Source organism: Cricetulus griseus, chromosome 4 (genome assembly GCF_003668045.3).
Source record: "Cricetulus griseus strain 17A/GY chromosome 4, alternate assembly CriGri-PICRH-1.0, whole genome shotgun sequence".
NCBI classification, from domain to species: domain Eukaryota; kingdom Metazoa; phylum Chordata; class Mammalia; order Rodentia; family Cricetidae; genus Cricetulus; species Cricetulus griseus.
In genome coordinates, this window is record NC_048597.1 from 47,061,911 (window position 1) to 47,081,324 (window position 19,414).

Here is a 19,414-nt window from a genome sequence, read left to right on the forward strand (position 1 = left end):
ATCTCAGTAATACAACAATAATTTAGTTTTAATGTATGTTTCATTTTTGAAGGTTTTAGATTTTATATTTTGTAAGACTAACAATGAATGTGGAGACAGTAAAGGCCAGAAGAACAGAGTTAGCTATAAGATTGTGTCTCTGAGAAATGTCAGAAGTCTTACCAACATGGATGCTTCAATTTGAGTTGAACTAGGATGACATGACAAGACATGCTAACATCATGGAGAAAACTCAAGAGGCCTCGGTCCTAGGCAAAGAACTATAGGCAGCAAAGGAATGCTGAGAGTGAAGAAATAGTCTCCCCAGTGAAGAAAATTGTAGTTATCCAATACCAAAGTGTCAGCCCTGAAAACATATACATAAAAGAAATGATATACAGAATGAGAAGATTGTATTTATGCATTTAGGAATATAAAACATACATGCATATATGCAATATTACATATATACATATATATGTAACAATACTTAAAGAAAAGGAGGCCATGAATTTGAAAGAGGTCTAGAGTTATACATGTGAGGGTTTATGGAGAGTAAGAGGAAGGGGTAATGATATAATTAATCTCAAAAAATTTTAAAGTTATTTTCATAAAGGATAGTGAATGTGCAATGCAATAAACCTATAGTAAAATGATGTTGGCTATTTTCCCACTATATATGTAAATAAGAAAGGTATGCTATAAATGTATGCACAGACTTTTAATAAAAAACAAAAATGGTGTACATATAGAGAAAAAGTACAATAATATCCAAAATTTTGAAAGTAGATTATTTGTGTATAATGTTGAGTGATTTTAATTATCCTCTTGTCGTTCAATCTATATTTTTGCCATGAATGATTTTCACATGAAAAACTGAAGAAGAATAGCTATGGCAGGTCACATTCCTATTTTAGAGATGATAATACTGAGGGCAAGATCAGTAGAAATCGTATGTAATTTTCCACTTATTTAGTGATGGAATTGGAACAGAAACCAATGCTTTCACTTCTAACTAGTGTGTTTTCTCTGACCTCTAATTCTCTTTAGTTATTATCATTATTGAGAAATTCAGAGGGAACCTAGGAAGAAAGCTTGTGGACATTCTAGAGATGCACAGATTGAAAATGTGCTGCCAGCCTCTACTGAGGAGTCCCTTTGCTGCTTCAGGCTTCTTAGATTTTTTTCATTCAGGCTACATGTTTCTAATACTGTAAGTGGTAGGATGTAATAGGGTTCTAAATCTTTACTTACTCTACATAACAGAACATTAATCACACACCACATGACTTTACAGTGACTCCCAGCAGAGGATGTGATCATGTGTGGGACTGGTGCTTGACTCTCTCTGTTGGCATTGAGTTTAGTAAAGTAATTTGACTTGGTTAATAGAATATTAAGAGACATGAAATGAGCAGAGACTTCTGAGATTTTTGTGGGGGGACAAATTCTAAAATTGTTAATGGCTTATCTTCCCACAGTCAATTTTAACAAACTGTTTTAAAAGAAATAAATGTTTTGCATGAAAGCCTATAGCTAGCATACCATATCATGTCCTCTGTATTAACTTGGAACCAAAATAAGCCACTTGAAGAACTCAGAGCTGCTGTAGAATAATTCTCTTGTACACTGTAAAGATTTGTCATTCAAATTGGTTTAATAAAATACTGACTAGTCAGTAGCCAGGCAGAAAGTATAGGCAGGATGACCAAACTAGGGATGATGGGAAGGAAAAATGTAGAGTCAGCAGATGCCAGCCAGATACTGGGGAAGAAAGACGATAGAGGACGGGTAAAGCCATGAGTCATGTCGTAATACATAGATTAATAGAAATAGGTTAATTTAAATGCAAGAGCTAGTTAATTATAATCCTGAGCTATTGGCTGAGCATTTATAAGTAATATTAAGTCTCAGTGTATTTATTTGGGAGTTGCTGGTGGGAGAGAAACTTTGGCTTACACAAAGCCCTCTTTCTGGAGCATTTATAATCTTACTTCTTTGATGTAGTCTGGAAGGATGTGTGTAGTATCAAATAATTATCTTGGTCATCATATCCTGAAGCAACCCTCTTTATAACTTATTTCTATTTGTATTCCAAACCTCATTTATGCCTCATGAAAAGTAGACTCTTCCCTGGTATTAAGTATAGACAAAATCAATCTTAGATTTATTTAGAATTGTAGCCTGGAATTTCAGCAATGCTCACAAACCTACTGAATTGACTTGATACTCCAAATATACTGATTTTGTAATGACTACTGAATGACTAGATTTACAACCATTCTTCCATCCTATATGAGAAGAATATTTAGGTTCTCACACATAACCTGGAGTTTACCCAGAGTCAACTACAATTTCTAGGTTATAAACTAAAATATACATTCTTTCATTTACCAAATGTATTCTGAACAAAGAATACTTTCGAGACAAAGTATTCTGAACTTTTTGGGAGGATTAGGAGGTATGACCTTGTTGGAGGATATATGCCTCTGGCAGCAGCTTTGATGTTCCAAAGAGTCATGCCATTCCCAGTATGCTCTTTCTCCCTCCCTTTGTCTCTCCCTCTCTCTTTTTCTCTCTGTCTGTTTCATGGTTGGTTGGGGATCAAGATGTGAGCTTTCCTCTGCTCCTTTGCTCTGCCATGATGAACTCTAATCCTCTGACACCAAAGCCAAATTAAATGATATTTTTATAAACATCTTTGGTCATAGTATTTTATCATAGCAATAAAAAAGAACTAAGATACCTAGGAAGAGTGTATAGTATACTTCAGCTAGGAGGAGCCTTGGCTTAAAGAGAATTGCTTCAGGGAATGCTCAAGTCAGAAGGGAATCAAAGGCTTAATCATAAATAGCAGATAAAGATGACATACTAGCCCACAAAACTTAGGGGCAGACATTGGTGTCATGATAGTGACTCAAGTGTTATTGGAGTCACCAATCACTCTGATTGGATTTAAGGCCTACTCAATGAGATGGAACTTATATCAACACTGTCAATAATGCCAAGAACCTGCAGCTGTAAGAGTAAACATATTACTGTTCAACTAAATATAACGATGAAATGAGTCCTAGTAATTTACTGGTACACCCGTGGATTAATGCATCACTGACTAGAAGAGAAGCTTCTTGCAGTAGATGGGAATTAACACAGAGAATAAAAGACTTCAGAATGCTCATCCCTAAATGGGAAGGCTATATCAAAGCCCTTCCCTCAAGGCTCATGGATCTAGGTGGCATAGGGGCTAGAAAGTCTGTAAGAGCCATAGTTGATGGATGACTTCAAGAAAAGTGTTTTTCAGACACAACTGGGCAAAAGCACAAATGAACTGACAAATTCTGAGTGCTGTCACAAGAACCACACAAGGTCAGAAGAGACAAAAATTCCATCATGAAGGAGAGGAGGTTGGCAGGAAGTCCCACCCTTAGCTGAGGTTGGTGCCTGACTGCTGCTAGGAGAGGAAAAACCTGTTTTCTTCAATGAGTGACAGCTGGTATTATCAGCCACATTCCAGGGCAGAGTAATTGGTCAACATAAGCTAGACTCATTAGAGAGGTGGGGAGGGGGAGGGAGAAACTTTGAATTTTGGGTGGGGAGAAAGAAAAGGAGAGGGGAGATAAAAAATATATGTATGAAAAACTCAAAGGGGAAAAATGTAGGTTATAACAAACATTCTGATATGGCACTATAGTAGGAAATTACCAATACGGAGTCAGGTAGAAATATAAGGGTATTTAATAGGGAAAAGCCTTACTTACAGAGCGAACCAGCCAGCCGGTGGTAGTCTGTACAGCAAGAAGCAAAGAGAAACCGAAACCGAAAAACCAGACCCCCTACTCACTCTGACCACGCCCTCACAAGCCTGCCCAGGTACTCCTGTAGCCAGCCCCTAAGAAGGCGTGGCTACAGCTTCCCCTACATGGCACCTTTAAAGAATGGCTTGGGGAGGTGAGACAGTCATCTTTACCCAATTATACTCTACACAGAGCATGTCTAAACTCTTCAAGATGTCAAATCTTACAGTCTATTGTGGAGTATTAGTTTAAGCTGTGCTACATTCATTTATGTTGTGGAACGTTTGTTTAATGATGCAAAGATGTGTTGTATTCTTTTATGTTGCCTTTGTTTAACTCTGAAAAGCTATGTTAGTTTGCCTGCCTAAAACACATGATTGGTCTAATAAGAGCTGAATGGCCAGTAGCTAGGCAGGAGAGAGGGATAGGTGGGGCTGCCAGTCATAGAGAATAAATAGGAGGAGAAATCTAGGTTTAAGAGAAGAGTGAGGATCCAGAAAAGGAGGCGACGAGGTTGCCACTGTCCAGCCACCCAGCCACACAGCCAGCCATGGAGTAAGAAGGCAAAAAAAAGATGTATAGAATAAGGAAAGGTAAAAAGCCCAGAGGTAAAAGGTAGTTAAACAGAAACAGGATAATTTAAATTAGAAAAGCTGGCTAGATACAATCCAAACCAATGCCATCCATTCATAAGTAAGAATAAGTCTCAATGTATTTACTTCTTGAAGCTGGGTGGTGTGTCCACAAAAAGTTAAAGCAAAAACAAACAAACAAACAAAAAAACCAAACATTAAGAAAACCCCAACTACATAAATCCTAAACTATTCAACTAAGAAACAGAGTCTCATTACTTTCCTGGGAGTTATTCATTTATTATTATCCTATAGAAGTCTGATAACTATTGGTCCTTCTGGGTTTGGGAGGAAAATATTTGAACAACTTTTGGGAAATTAAAAATAATGGAGTATTTTATATCATCTTGCCAAGAGGTACTGAAAATTTCCTGACATTTGGAATTGATGGAAATATGCTTTTTAGTTCACATTTTTGTAAGGTTTTATTAAAGTGGAAGAGATTTGAAAGTTTAAGGGTTCTGTCTAAATGTAGCAAGCTTGAAGGTCTCAGAAATCAATGAATGATTACAGAATGTTAATAAGGTCCAAAAAGCTTCAAGAACTGTCTCTTCACTGCTGACCATCTATGATTCAGATATCTGTGCCCAAGCAGCTTGCTGTGAGGAAGGAATTATGCTTATTTTACAACTGACCAGGCAGTAGAGGACTTTTCTGGAACATTCTGGTTTGGAGGCTCATGTAGGGGTTGATAATAAACCCTTTTGTGGTTTTAGAAGAATTGATAAAGCAATCATTCCTGTGTTAGACTGTTTAAAGGAAAGGATTGTATCCCTAATCTCCAAAACTACAGCAGGGCAGTGCTGGGCAAGTTACAGTCCCTTACATGAACAGAAGTGGCTTTTCCTTGACAATGAGTAGGCATTTTTTTTAAAGTTTCAAAATAGAACCCACTCAGGGGCCAGTTAGACTCCACCAGCGTTTTCCACCCGAAACGTTAAACCCAGTTGGAAAGAAATAAAATGTTATTATTTACAAAGCTCTTCCCCTCTTATATCCTGTCTCCTTTTCTCTTAGGCATTTTCTTTTCTTTCTTTTCTTTTCTCTTCTTTTTTCTTTTCTTTTCCTTTCTTTCCTTTTCTTTTTTCTTCTCTGTTCTTTCTCCTTGTTCCCTTACCTACTTAACTCTTCTACCCATTTGCTCTCATTTCCCAATGCCTCCTACTCCTATTAGTCCAAAATCTGTTCATCCTGAAATAGGCTTCACTGATGGAAAAGAAAAGGCCCTAGACAAAGCCCCCGTCTGAGACAAGGCCCTCCGGAGGGCAAGGGCGGTGAATGGTGACTGGGGTACATACAGTCTGTGGCCTGAGAATGCTCACCACTCTGGAGGCTCTTACTCTGCAAGCCATTAGGCGTCGGCAGGCTTGATAGCTGTATCAAGCCTTGTGATTTCAAAGCTTTCATGGCTGACAAGGACTTGCTAATTTCAAACTTTCTAACCAATTACAATCACAAAGAACTCAGGACAATAATCAGTGAGCAAAATGAAACTGCTGGAGTGAAGCAGCCTTTGCAGGTTTCACTCTTGAGGCGCTGCCGCCAATGTGCAGCTGGGGCTCTGCTTCAGCAAGTAAATAAAAATACGCCACAAAATACAAACATACACAATGGGTCCCACTTGCTGTTGTTCCCAGTAGTGGGGTATGCAGAAACCTTGTCCTGCATTCAGCCCATTAATTTCTGACGGTGTTAATTAAAAACTTTTGATGCTGGGTTGAATGGAAAATACCTCAAACAGTGTTTCCTTTATTGAAGCACTAAGTTCCAAGTCTTGGATTATTAGGTTAAGCTCTGTCAGCAGCGAGACCAACACAAATGTTTTTCATACCATCTGCTTTGACCAAGAAGAACAGCAATAGCAATAATAAATAAATAAGTAAAAAAGAGAGGAAGACGAGAAACTGTTGAGGTTGAAAACTCCCTTATCTCAACCCATTTTTAAAGAACTAAATTGAAAATCCAGGTCCCTGAATGTAGAACAAATGGTTAAGAAAAAAATTTTTTTTTTCAAATTCTTACAGAACATTCAAATCACCCAATGTTCCAGGACCTGAATTTTTTATATTTTAAAATGGGGAAAGCTGCTTAAAATAAGCGAATCAGCTGCTGAGTGATTTCTCTCTGTCTTTCTCCTCTACTTTCTGTCTACAGGCTGAAAAAATGTCTAAAATGGTATATGCAACTGATACTGGTGGCTCAAGAAACGTGATGTAATCACCGAGGACTAGTGCTTCCTATTTAACTCTTAGAATGGAGTAAAAGAAACTGAGTGGTGAGCTGGAGAAAACATTTCCAAAGCTCAGTCCATCTAGCAAGCAGGTCAGGGTGCAGAACAGTTATTCTGATTTATCCTGGAAACCCTGGGAAGCCTTGGGAATTGGGAGGGCACCTGAGAGGATAGTGTGAGCAATGCTTTGCTGGAGCCCAACAAATGACATCCATTTCCTCTATCCAATGCCCTGCGAAGTATGAAACACACCACAAACCTATTCTCATTGGCTTTTCATACTTGTGTCCAATTTTGTCACTGATAGTCCCCTCCTTGTGATGGATGGGTGCCTGAAATCTTGAGTACCCTCAGTAAGAACCCCAAAATATTGCCTCACATTGGTCCTACTTTCTTTGTACTTCACTGTGTTCGGAGTCTATCCCTTCTTTTTTCCCTTTCTCATCTTGTTTATTCACATTGTCTTCGATATCAACTGAATCCTTGAAAGACCACACAACTTCCTTTCCTTCCCCACAAAGGTCTTCATCACTACTCCGTTTTTATCACAACTAAAAATGATGGTCTCCTGTACAAAGGCTAGCCATTTGGGCAGGTTCTCTTTCCTCTCCTTGACCTCAGCCTCTGAAACGGTTTGCAGAATTGAACCTCCAAATAAGAGGTGGCATGCTACTGATCCTTCAGCAACATTAGTCACAGCAGCAGAAAAGTCTCACGGTAAAGCATGAGAGGGGATATCCTGGCTAACAGAACTGAAACTCCATAAAGGAAATAGCTCTGAGCAAGCCACAGGAATCTGTTTGCTCACAAAATTTATGAATTTTACTCCAAGTAAATTGATAGGTGATATTGCCTACACAGGGCTAGCAAATGTAAATTAACTACAGATAAACAGCAAATGAATGCATTTAAAGATGTTTTCCAGCCGAAATGATTTTTTTCTAGACACCAAGTTTTTGTTAAACTTAATCCTGACTCTCTTTCCTTTCCAGCAGCAGAAACATCTGGTTGGTTTTAGATTCCCCTTGGATTTCCAACTTCAAAGGGAATTATAAAGAATAACAAATTCATGTACTGGCAGTAAAAAAAAAAATTAGAGCAGCAGGAAAGGATGGTAAAATTGTCCTTATTTGACTGCTAGTGACAGGCGCCAAAGGCAGAAGTACGAGAAAGGACAAGGAAAAGATCACCTGTTGACAACCAGAATTTCTGCAAGGGACTGATCTTGTATGCACAGGGCCACAGCAATCCATTAAGATCTGTTTTTAATACTGAAATGAATAAAGCAATATTTATTATATAAAAGGAACTGGAACATGATTCACATTTCCCTTTCAAAAATTTTCATTGAAATAGTAACAGATAAATCAGTAAAAAATTATTGAAAGAATGACTTGGAAACAAACTTGGAGACCCCTTTTGCTTTTGGGTTTTGATTTAGTTTGGAGGAAACTGAGTTTATATTTTAGGAATAACTTGGGCTCCTAACAGACCATATACCTATCTTAATGAAAACTGTTCTCCAAGGGCCTAAAAAGTAGCTGCTATTTCTTTGTTCTGGGCACAATCTTCAAGGACTGACCAGATACTGAAGTCTTGTTAGTAGAAGAGGGTTTATTGGAACTGTGATATTTGAAATTGTAAGACAATTAATACACTGTATTTGACAATTCTTTATAAATCTGGATTGATTTTTCTCTATCATTTTCCTAGCAAAATTGAAATATACCTTTTAGAGTACAGGCCTTGCTGTAGTCAAACAGGATAAAATGAGAACATGTAGAGAAAATACAATGATGCCATTGTAATTATCTTTTATAAACAGCCTTTCCTTTCTTGTTTTATATGCAGTGTATACTACAACAACAATAAAAACAAACAAAGACATGATTAACCAATCAAATTGTTTGTGGACAAAGAAAGAAAAACAGTTAAGAGCTGAAATATCTTTAAATAATTAATTACAGGAGTCTTTACACTTAGTATTCAAAGGTTACAGACCTCCATACCACAAATACATTAGATGGATTCACAGAGTATCTATCAAATGCCCAGAAAAATAATTACTTCTGACAAGATGGCATAAATCACCAACAAATCATGCATGTTTCAACAGTGGAGGTCAGAGCTCATAAAAGCAGTTCTCACAGGAGTCTAGAGGGTCTCTTTGGAGCAGTCCCTAGATGGAAGACTGTCTCCAAAACCAATTCCTGTTCACACCATAGATCTAGTCAAGGGGAAAAAGTGGATTTCCTCTTCAGCATTCTTGGGGCAAAGGACTGAGATGACTATACAATTATCTCCTTGAATATCTGCCTTTAGCAGGGGATTCACTACTCCCTCTACTCCCACATGAAGTAGAATCACAGGAGTTATCTTGGTGAGGGAATAACATAATTTTTTTCCTCATGGCAATTGCTCACAATTGAACAATATATTTTCAATAAAGACTTCCCAGAAAATATTCTAGTTTTATGGAATAGGGAGATTTAGTGATCTGAACAACCCCTTTCACCTCCTTTTCTTGTAGACTTGTAATGAAAATCCTGTCATGATGCATAATACTTACAAAGGATTCACTGCCTTAAAATAAGCAGAATCACTCAATTATAATCCTGAACTTGATTCAGAAAAAGAGGCGGAAAGTGTGGATTGCTATTTTATTCTCAGAATGTTGTTTTGTGGCCGGGTGACATATAAGGTTACAAAGGTGACCAATCACCAGAGCTCAAATAGCCACACATAAGGAAGAAACACCAGCTACTTTTCAGTCTTTTAGAGAACAGAACTTTTATCAGGATGTGATGAGCCTACTGGTCTGTTGGGAGCCTGAGTTACTTCTAAGATAGCTTCTCCTGCTCTTTCTAGAAGAAAATACTATCATTTTATTAATGATAATTATTACTATTGTTGCTATAATGATGAAGCTTTGGTTGGTATCTTGGATGTGTGGTATGATACACACATCAGAAAGAATCATGGTTTCTCTTTCAAAGGTACTTCACAGTTCTGGTTTATGACAGGCACATATTACACATCACATGTAAAGAAAGGATATAAATAAATGATCATGATGTGACATTGGTATCTGTCTTAAAACAGTGATGGGAAAGTGGGTTGCTATAAAATATAGGTACTTTGCAGCTTTAAAATAGTACAATGGCTTGTTCCTCCCTTGTCTACCTGCCTGAATGCCATGACACCAGACATGCTTCTGCCCTTTAGCTGATATTTTAATTGTGTTGACGCCAAGTCAGAATAGAGGAAAAACAATGTTCAAGAAAGAGATGGAAAGAGTAAAAGAATTTATATTGTTTACACATGCGGAGGAGCAATGTCTACAGGTGCTCTGTGTGATTGCATAGTTTATTGCTTGTGTTATTACTTTCTTTTTTTCCCATGTTCTTATCCTACTAGCTTTGACTGAAAATATTTTGTATGTGTCCATACTGTAAGCCATCACAGTTTTCTAGAGATTTAGTGTGGTGAAGAAACCTTTTATTTCTTCTCGAAGGGTTAGGCACATCAATATTCTAGCTACTCACTTTCGAGGCCAATGGAAACTGTGCGCCTAAGATTAAATAGACCAGAGTAACACATAAATTCAGTTTTTACAGAGGCAGTGTGTTACTTAGTTACTCACATCCTGAATATCTGATGAGTGTAAAACACCTGTTGGATAACACACTGCTACCGAACAGTCTGTGGCTGTCCAAAGACAGCAAGAAAAGAGAAACTCATAAACAGGTTTTCTACCAAAGGCCCAATCCCAAGAGCTCATTCTACATCTATGGAGCTCTTTAGTGGAGGATCTGGTCTGTCTATGGAAAACTGACTTGTAGACATTTCTCTAAAATGTTCTTAGGACCACTGGAGCAATATACACAGGCATTCTCTGCAGTGCAGTGCATCAATCCTTCCCCTCAGACTGTGTGTGTGTGTGTGTGTGTGTGTGTGTGTGTGTGTGTGTGTGTGAGAGAGAGAGAGAGAGAGAGAGAGAGAGAGAGAGAGAGAGAGAGAGTGTTTATAGTTGTTTTTATATATAAAAAACATGGCTCATACTATTATATAAAAGTCCCCGCTTTCAGATTTAAGAATCGCATATATCCATCAGATGCTTTACACTCACTCTAACAGATTTAGGAACTCTATCTGAACAGAGTATTAAATTTAGCTTAAGTAGTTCTGCTCTATTTATCTAGTATGGGCTTAAAACAGAATGGAGTTTTAAGTGGTCAAAGGATAAAATTTTTCTTTAACTTCAGACAAACAATTGCATACATTGCATGCATATGTCCAATAATGAAGACAATTAATGCTGCAGAAGTCTTTCATGCAAATTATCATCCTAAAATCGAGGCAAGTAAAAAGAAAAAACACCACAAGAAAAACATTTGCACCAGAAATCTATGAACTGTCTCTTTCATCAACCAAACTGCCCTTGCTTTGCAGATGTGCCTGAGGATGTTATGAAACAAGCTGCTGAGATTTTTACAATCAATTATTACATTAGAAAACAAGAGGCCAAGACACTAAGAAGAAAAACAGTATTCCATATAATGATGAGAACTATTTATCTGAAACTTTTAAAACATCAACATGTACAAGAGTCCTGATGAACCTGAAATATTAGTTAATTAATTAACTGCCATGATATCTGAGGTTTGCTTCAAAATAACAAGGCAATACAGTGGGAAACTGTTAGGGCACAAGTTAAGCATGGAAAAAGCTAGATGATGAATGCATGGGAGTTCATTATTGTAATCTGCCTATATTCACATATTTGAAATATTTCATGAAATAATCTTAAAAATATATACTTCATTTGAACTTTCAATCATCTATCCGTTATTTACTGACTGATTCATTCACTATTCATACGCAAGAGATTATGGAGATGGAAAAGGCCAAAATATAATTCATTTGTTGGGCATTTTGATTATAGGAATAGTATTTATTTATTTAAAATGTCTATAAAGACTGTAACTAAATGCAAAATTCTTAACTTAAATTTTGAAAGAATGAACAAAAATTATAGAGGAATTCTGAGTACTTCATATTCAAATAATATGTCCTTAGGGAAAAATGAGAGAAAATGTATCAAATAATTATTAATGGTTGGATTTAAATTATAGAAATAATTACTTTAATTTTTCTTCATTTTACTCTTATGTATTTTTCCAAATTATTTCTAATGAACATGTATCTTTTTACAATAAAATAAATATTTATTCATTAGTGGAAAGATGTGTTCTCTTTTCACTAGGAGATTTCATTTACTAAAACAGAGACGCAAACACACAGTCCTGCCCTCTACTTCACATCTTCCTGCCTGTCAGTGAAATACACCCAAAGGCAAAGAACATCAATACACATTTTATCTGATCATAGAAACAGAAAACACTTTCTCTGTGTTGGAGAGGAATAGGGGAGGAAGCAGCTGTTTTGCAAGTCAGCAAGAGTGTGAAATTCTGGCTCTTCTGCAGTGACGTCATTTTGTGATGAACACAAAGGGAGCAACAAATTAAAGTTACCAAGTAAGTCTGTCTCCTCTAGGTTCACATTGATAGGAGGTTTATTCTGGGTAGCAAAACAAGTAAAGCAGGGAGTAGGGAGGGTGAGGGAGTTACAGTTCTTAAAGCTGTGGCCTTCAGGGGCAAGCTGGATACATTCAGGGACAGAGATAGATGGGTGACAGAATTAGACACAACGGAGTGACAACTATGGGTTATGTGCAAGGGACATGGAAAGTTCCCACTAGAAAGCTATCTTTATCACCCTAAGAGATGATTTTCTTATTTCATGCATATTCATATAAAGTGAACCCAAGAGTGTAACTTTTAAAGGTTTGGATGACTATGCTCTTCATGACTAAATATGCTAAAGAGTCAGGCAGAAAAGTGAGACAGCAGGCGAGGTCCTCCTTCCCATCCAGAAACTCAGCACTTCCAGGCGCTCTGACTTGATGATGACCCACCATTACACCCCTGGTCCTGCTATGCTCTCCTTCAGACACTTACTACCAAGACTGTTCAGAGGACACAGCACCACCCTTTTAGAAATTTTACAGTCTCACCAGAAGACAGAGCTCAACTTTAAACCTAGCTCATATGGAGCTATGATCATGGAGCCATTCATTTCTAGAGGTGGGCACATCTACTCATATACCAACCAGTCTTTTCTCTATCTTCCTTGGATAGATGCAAGAATGGCTATGTCTATTTTTAAGACTCAAAAGAAGCAAATACATTTCAGATTTAGAGAATATTATAAAACAGAAACCAGAAATTCAAAGAAATATAAAATGTTTTTGAAGGATTTTCTGCGCGTGTTTTCTTAATGCCAAAATTACCGTGTTTTACATAGGAGAGATCAGTGGCTATCTCATAGCTCTTTCTGTGTCTTCAGAAGTTCTTTGGAAAAAATTATCTATGGAAAGACTTCTAAACAAGTCATCTCAATACTCCCATCCCTGTCTGCCACAGTAATTCAAAATGTTTACCAACACTGTGATAATGGGTTCATAGTCTTCTGTATTTTACCAATATCAAAATACTTCCTGTTTAAATTTAATTCTTGTGGTGGTAAACTCACTACAGCCCTCAGATTTACCTTTTGTTTGTCGGGAGTTGGTAATTTTGGTTTGAATACATTTTATTTCTTTGGACTTCAATTGAGAGACAATGAAAGTTTACTTACCAGATAATTATGTTGTGTGAAATATTCAATTGCTGATGGTAAAACAGTCTGAAATGGAAAAGGAGACTATAAATGTTGGTATGTATCTTAATTAACATATAACAACATGGTCATCACATAAAATAATACATTTGCTACTCTTCTGGGACCTTGACTTGGTCATACTACATAGAAAGTAAAAGATACTTCCCTCAATCACAAGTGACTTGGTGAGTGCCTAGGTCTTTAGCTTGATGATTACTGACGATAAGCTGCCAGTGAATGAATAGTCTGCTAACCCTTTGTACAATATATTGTGTTGAGAAAGTTAAGTTTTACAGTTAATTATTATGGTCTGCTTAAAAAATATCAAAATATTATTCACCACAAGGATTTGCAATTCTGTTTGCTTTTACTGTACTTTTCATTAAACATTTTATAGATAAGACATCAGCAAAACAAATAATCCAATTAAAAAGTGGAGTACAGATCTAAACAGAGAATTCTTAACAGAGGAATCTCAAATGGCTGAGAAACACTTAAAGAAATATTCAATATTCTTATTCATCAGGCTTTGGTATTCCATCTTACACCTGTCAGAATGGCTAAGATAAAAAACAGAAGTGACAGCTCATGCTGGTGAGGATATGGAGAAAGGGAAACACTCCTACATTGCTGGTGGGAGTGCAAACTTGTACAGCCACTATGGAAATCAATACGGTACTTCCTCAGAAAGTTGGGACTCGATCTTCCTCAAGACCCAACTATAACACTCTTGGGTATATTCCCAAAGGACTCTGCATCCCACCACAAGGACACTTGCTCAGTTATGTTTATAGCACCTTTATTCACAATAGCCAGAAAATGGAAACAACCTAGATGTCCCTCAACTGAAGAATGGATAAATAAAATGTGGTACATTTACACAGTGGAGTATTACTCAACTGTTAAAAAAAAATGACAACCTGAAATTTGCAGGCAAATGGATAGAACTAGAAAAGATCATCCAGAGTGAGGTAACCCAGACCCAGAAAGACAAACATGGTATCTACTCACTTACAAGAGGACATTAGCTATTAAGTAAAGGATAATCCTGCTAAAATCCACAGACCTCGGGAGGCTAAGTAACAAGGAAGGCTCAAGAGGTTGGGTGCATGAATCTCCCTGAGAAGGGGAAATAGAACAGATTTTTCAGGTGGACTGGGGCAGGTAGGGGTGGGAAAGGAAGGATCACTTTCGAGGTGGGACGGACAGAGAGAGAGAGTACTGGGAGAGATGACTGGACCTGGGGGGCATTTGAGGTGCAAGGTAGAGACAGTGCAGTGGAAACTCCCTGAAATCTAAGGGAGTGACCCTATTGAAGTTTCCTATAATAGGGTATATGGAGCCTGAACTGGCCATCTGTAACCAGGGAAGGCTTCTAGTAGTGGAACTGGCCATCAACCCAGCCACTAAACCTTCCACAAACAATCTGTCCACCCTGCAAGATGTTCTGGGGTAATGGTAGCAAAGAAATTGTGGGAGTGGCCAACCAATGACTGGTCCAACTTGAGGCCCATGACATGAGAGGGAACCTATACCTAACACTACCTGGATAGCCAGGAGCCAGAGGCAGGGCAATGCAGAGACCCAGGATAAACCCAAACATGATTGGCAAAAAACAGAAAAAATCAACGAAATTATTTCTAATGATATTTTGCTACACTCATAGATTGGTGCTTAGTCCAATCACCATCAGAGAGGCTTCACCGAGTAACAGATAGGAGCAAATGCAGAGATCCACAGCCAAACATTAGGCAGAGTTCAGGGAACCCCATGGAAGAGTGGGAGGAAGACTTGTAGGAGTCAGAGGGGTGGAGGACACCAGGAGAACACAGCCCACAGAATCAACTAAGCAGGACTCAGAGGGACTTACAGAGACCGAAGCAACAAACATGAACCCTGCAGGAGTCTGAGCTAGGTCTTCTGCATATACCTATGGTTATGTAGCTTGTTGTTCTTGTGGGACTCCCAATAGTGGGAAAGAGGGATGGGTGTCTCTGACTCTTTTTCCTGTGCTTGGAACCTTTTTCCTCCTACTGGGTTGCCTAGTCCAGCCTTGATATGAAGGTTTGTGCCTAGTCTTATTGTAAGTTGTTAGGACATGTTCCCTGGGAGGTCTGCTCTGCGCTTTTTTTTTTTTTTTTCTGGAAACAGGGGAGGTTGGAGGCGGGACTGGGAGGAGTGGGGGGAGTGGAAATTGGTTGGGATGTAATGTATGAGAGAAGAAAAAAAAAAAGAAAAAAACATTTTATAAATAAAAGCCAACTAATGTTTCCTTGCTTTGGTGTTTTGTTATCATGTTTTGAAAGTCTTGTGGCAGTTATGGGAGAAAGCTATGGACCATACACTCATGCTTTCCTGAAGTGAATTATTGGTCATGCTTTCCTTCATGATTATAAATTAACATATGATTTCAATTCCAAGCCAGGTAAGATAAGCAGAAATGTGAACTAAAAGCTTTAAGACTTGTATGTTAAGTCACAAAAATCATAGAATGAACTCCAAATGAACATTTAAACATCTTTAACTGTAGAGCAAGCAAGTCTCTCATGTTATATAATCTACATTTTAGAAACTGCCTTTCTTAACATTTCCACATGGTTTTTTAATCAGTTGTCTTAAGAATTCAGAAGCATCAGGTGGTTTTCCCAGAGGTCACACTATCAGCAATACTAGCACCATAATGACAGCCTACAGAAGACATAACATAGATAAACTACTACAAACATGATTCAGAAATACAGGGAATTTGTCAAGCTACAAGCATTGAAACTGTACACAACAGAGACACTTCATACAAAAGGACCTACATATGTAAAGCAAATACATACATAAAGCACCTAATATGCAAAGCAGATACAAAAGTAATTATTTGGAGAACATAATTCAAGGAAGCCTGTGGCAGTGTATTTCAAAGCCAAAATCTGAAGTATTTAACACATGAGCATATGAGATTTAATGAAGATCACCAAGGTAGCTTGCCAAAAATTGTTTTTTTTTAAGATGAGCTTATGCAGCAATGACCACTGAAAGGAAGCCCTAGGAAAGATGTAAAATTGCCTTCTGAGATTTGATGCTTTTATAAAGAATGAGAGCAAGTAGTCAGCCGGCTGACTTGGTAGATCATAGTACCAACAAAGGGCATGAGTGGACAGTAAGGATGCCCTCATTAAAGAGGATGATGCCTCCATTGCCGGAACCAAGGCTACATTTCCAGCATCTCTCACCTCTTCCCTTGCCTGGGCAGTGCTGGGGAACAGCCAGTGACTCTCTCCCCAGGGCACCAAAACAAATATTTACGAAGCTGCTACTTTGCACAAGGCACAACTAGGTAAGTGATTCTGTCTGAAAAGCTGTCGGTGACTGAGGATCTTGTTCAAAAATTAGAAAGTATCCAGCACTGGGAAGAGAAATGGAGATTAAAGGGTTGTGCAAGGATTTAAGAAACATCAGGGAAAATTAAAACTCTCTGCTTCTACTTTGCATGGCACAGGAAGAGAAAGTTTAAGCTTGCCAGCTCTGCCTCAGCATGGATCCACCCTTACACATAGCCTATATGTTCCCAGGACCATGGTAACAGTTGATAGGGTGGGCTGAGAAGACTCGCTTCCCATAAAGTGAACTTTTAAAGCCAATGCTGCCTTCCTAGGGTTCAGAGTGTGAAAACCCACCAGGATGGATGTAAAGCTGTCTGACACAAGGCCTTTCGCCTGCTTTCTTCCATAACCAGATGTCTACAACTGTTTTTGATAACCATGAAATGTTGACTCCCCTTAAGTGTTCTAGTTTTCCAGTTTTTAAAAATTCATATGAAAATTAGAGTATTCAGAATAAATTCCTGTGTATATGTGGAAAATCACACATATAGAATAATACATTGGTTAGAAATTATTAATTATGTAAAAACTTGGATTATAAAGAATGTACTTTATGTTTTACTGAAATATAGTACCAGGTACAACTAAAGTACTTCTGCTTGGACAGCTAAGTTAATGGCTGAAGTTCTTGCAACATTACCGTCACTTCTGCCAACAGCAACAAATAGAGATGAGGCTGGGTATTTTTTTATTACGTGGTACAAATATGCATAATTGCATATTGGAATTCAAGATCAGCTATAATAGACTTAGAAGAGTATGTAGAAAAATATGTGTGAATATAATTTTCTGACTAAACACTAGACTGTTCTGACCAATTTTCATGTCAATATTTTTCCATAAGCAATTCTCTGAATTACAGATTCTGTACAGAAGAAAAGTTGGAAGGAAATGTATATATAATATTATTTAAAATATTTACTAGTTTAGTCATGACTCATTTTAAAACAACAAACCTTATGTAACGATAAATGCAGAAATACAATAATGCCAATAATCTTGATCTTCAGTTGTTACAATAAAGATCCCTGTACTTGAGCAATGTCACCTGAAAAATCTGGCAACATATGTTTGCTTTGATTTTTATCTTTGCATGCTCCAGTTTTCCATATAAAGGAATTGTAAATTGTAATAGCTATCCTATAACAAAATGCATAAATTTTGGCATAGACTGAATTAAAAAAATAAAATGTTAATAAAGGAAAAGCATACCTTATGACACAGTATGAATAAAAAAACCACAATATTAAAGGAAAAATATGTCAGATCCTTAGTAATCAACCAATTGCTACTTTATGGCATTAACATCCAGAAAGAAAGCATGAACTAAAGTATGATACTGCTAAAATATACAAAGTCCAATTCTTCAGTAGTTTGTGTTTGCATCGTAAAAACCATGTCTTTCCCACCAACCTTTCCCCTTCCCTTCATTTGGTTAAGATAGAACTACCACTGCATACCAGCTGGTTTAGGGATCTCTGCAGTGTCCCGTGTTGTCCTTGCTATCACTTTATAAGCACTGGATGGTCAGGCATGAAAAAGGAAGAATAAAACAAACACTCAATTCTCTCCAACCTCCTTCTTATCACACAGAAATGCCGGGTTCCCAGAGAACTCATTAGGGTAAATGAAACAAAATATTTCAAAATGGAAGAAAGACTGATAAAGCACATACAAATTCCAGTGTGTTTTCATTTAAGCTGGGAAACAGTGTCCTTCAATGTGAAGGTGAGAGTTATAGGAAAGAGGTGTAGAGCTACAAAGAGAAGAGAGAGAAACCAGAGGAGAGAGAAAGAGTGAGAAAAGAGAAGAGAGGGAAGGTAGGAGAAAAGATAAGACAGAAGAGGAGAAGGCGGGAGTAGAGCAAAGAGAGAATAGAGAGCATAGAGGAGAGGGGAAGGGTGAGAGAATTTCTTATATACTCGATACTTAAAGAAAGGTGATGCAGTGACTCCAAAGGTGTTCCAGGGAGCAGTGTGGCACAATGGACTAAATGAGAATTCCAGAAGTTACTGATTCATACACAGAGCTGTCATTTAGAGGTGAAACTCTATAGGGAGTTTGAATTAACCTTGTCCTGTTGTAGCATCTAGATGTTTGCTTTTACTGAGACTGTGGGGTCTGAATGTACCTTGTAATGAGAAAAAAGGGTTAGAGACTTATAGTTAAAAAGGAAGAGAAACAGGAGTTTACTGAATTGTTTTTTACATAAATATTATACCAGGTTGTTTTTCATAAATATTATACCAGAAAAAACTGCAAGTGGAAACACATGCACACTCATCTTCTAATCAATTAATTTTATTCGCTAAATAAGGGAAATAGTCTCAGAATAATTTTTAGTTTCCTACTACCTGGCAAATCCATTACATCACTGAGATTCACAAAATCCAGTTTTCAAGCCAGTATGGCTGTGACAATTATGGCATGTTGCAGAAGCCTAGGGTAACTAGAAATGGCCATGGATGTTAACTAACTCCCTTCTAAACAGTCTGGGAAAAGGGGAAAAAAACTGTAAGTTTCCCCATCTGTTACTTCCTTTTTGGCTGTGGAAAAGTAAAATGATGTGAGAGCTTTTGAATGTAAAGCCGTGTGTGCTTTTTCCCTTTTTGTCTGTGTACCAGTTACACGATGTTGCGTAACTGAATACAGAGTAGGCGGTTAACGTTTACTATTGATTTA

General features: G+C 37.6%; 1 protein-coding gene across 4 annotated transcripts in view; it reads right to left on the bottom strand.

Moving 5' to 3' along the window:
• Positions 1 to 19,414, bottom strand: part of Zbtb20 (zinc finger and BTB domain containing 20) — a 760,216-nt gene that overhangs the window by 339,747 nt on the left and 401,055 nt on the right. For all 4 annotated transcript variants that reach the window (XM_027412659.2, XM_035444554.1, XM_027412661.2 and 1 more), the window contains exon 5: positions 13,335 to 13,382. The gene's annotated coding sequence lies outside the window, so the exon portion shown is untranslated. The remainder of the gene's footprint in view (positions 1 to 13,334; positions 13,383 to 19,414) is intronic.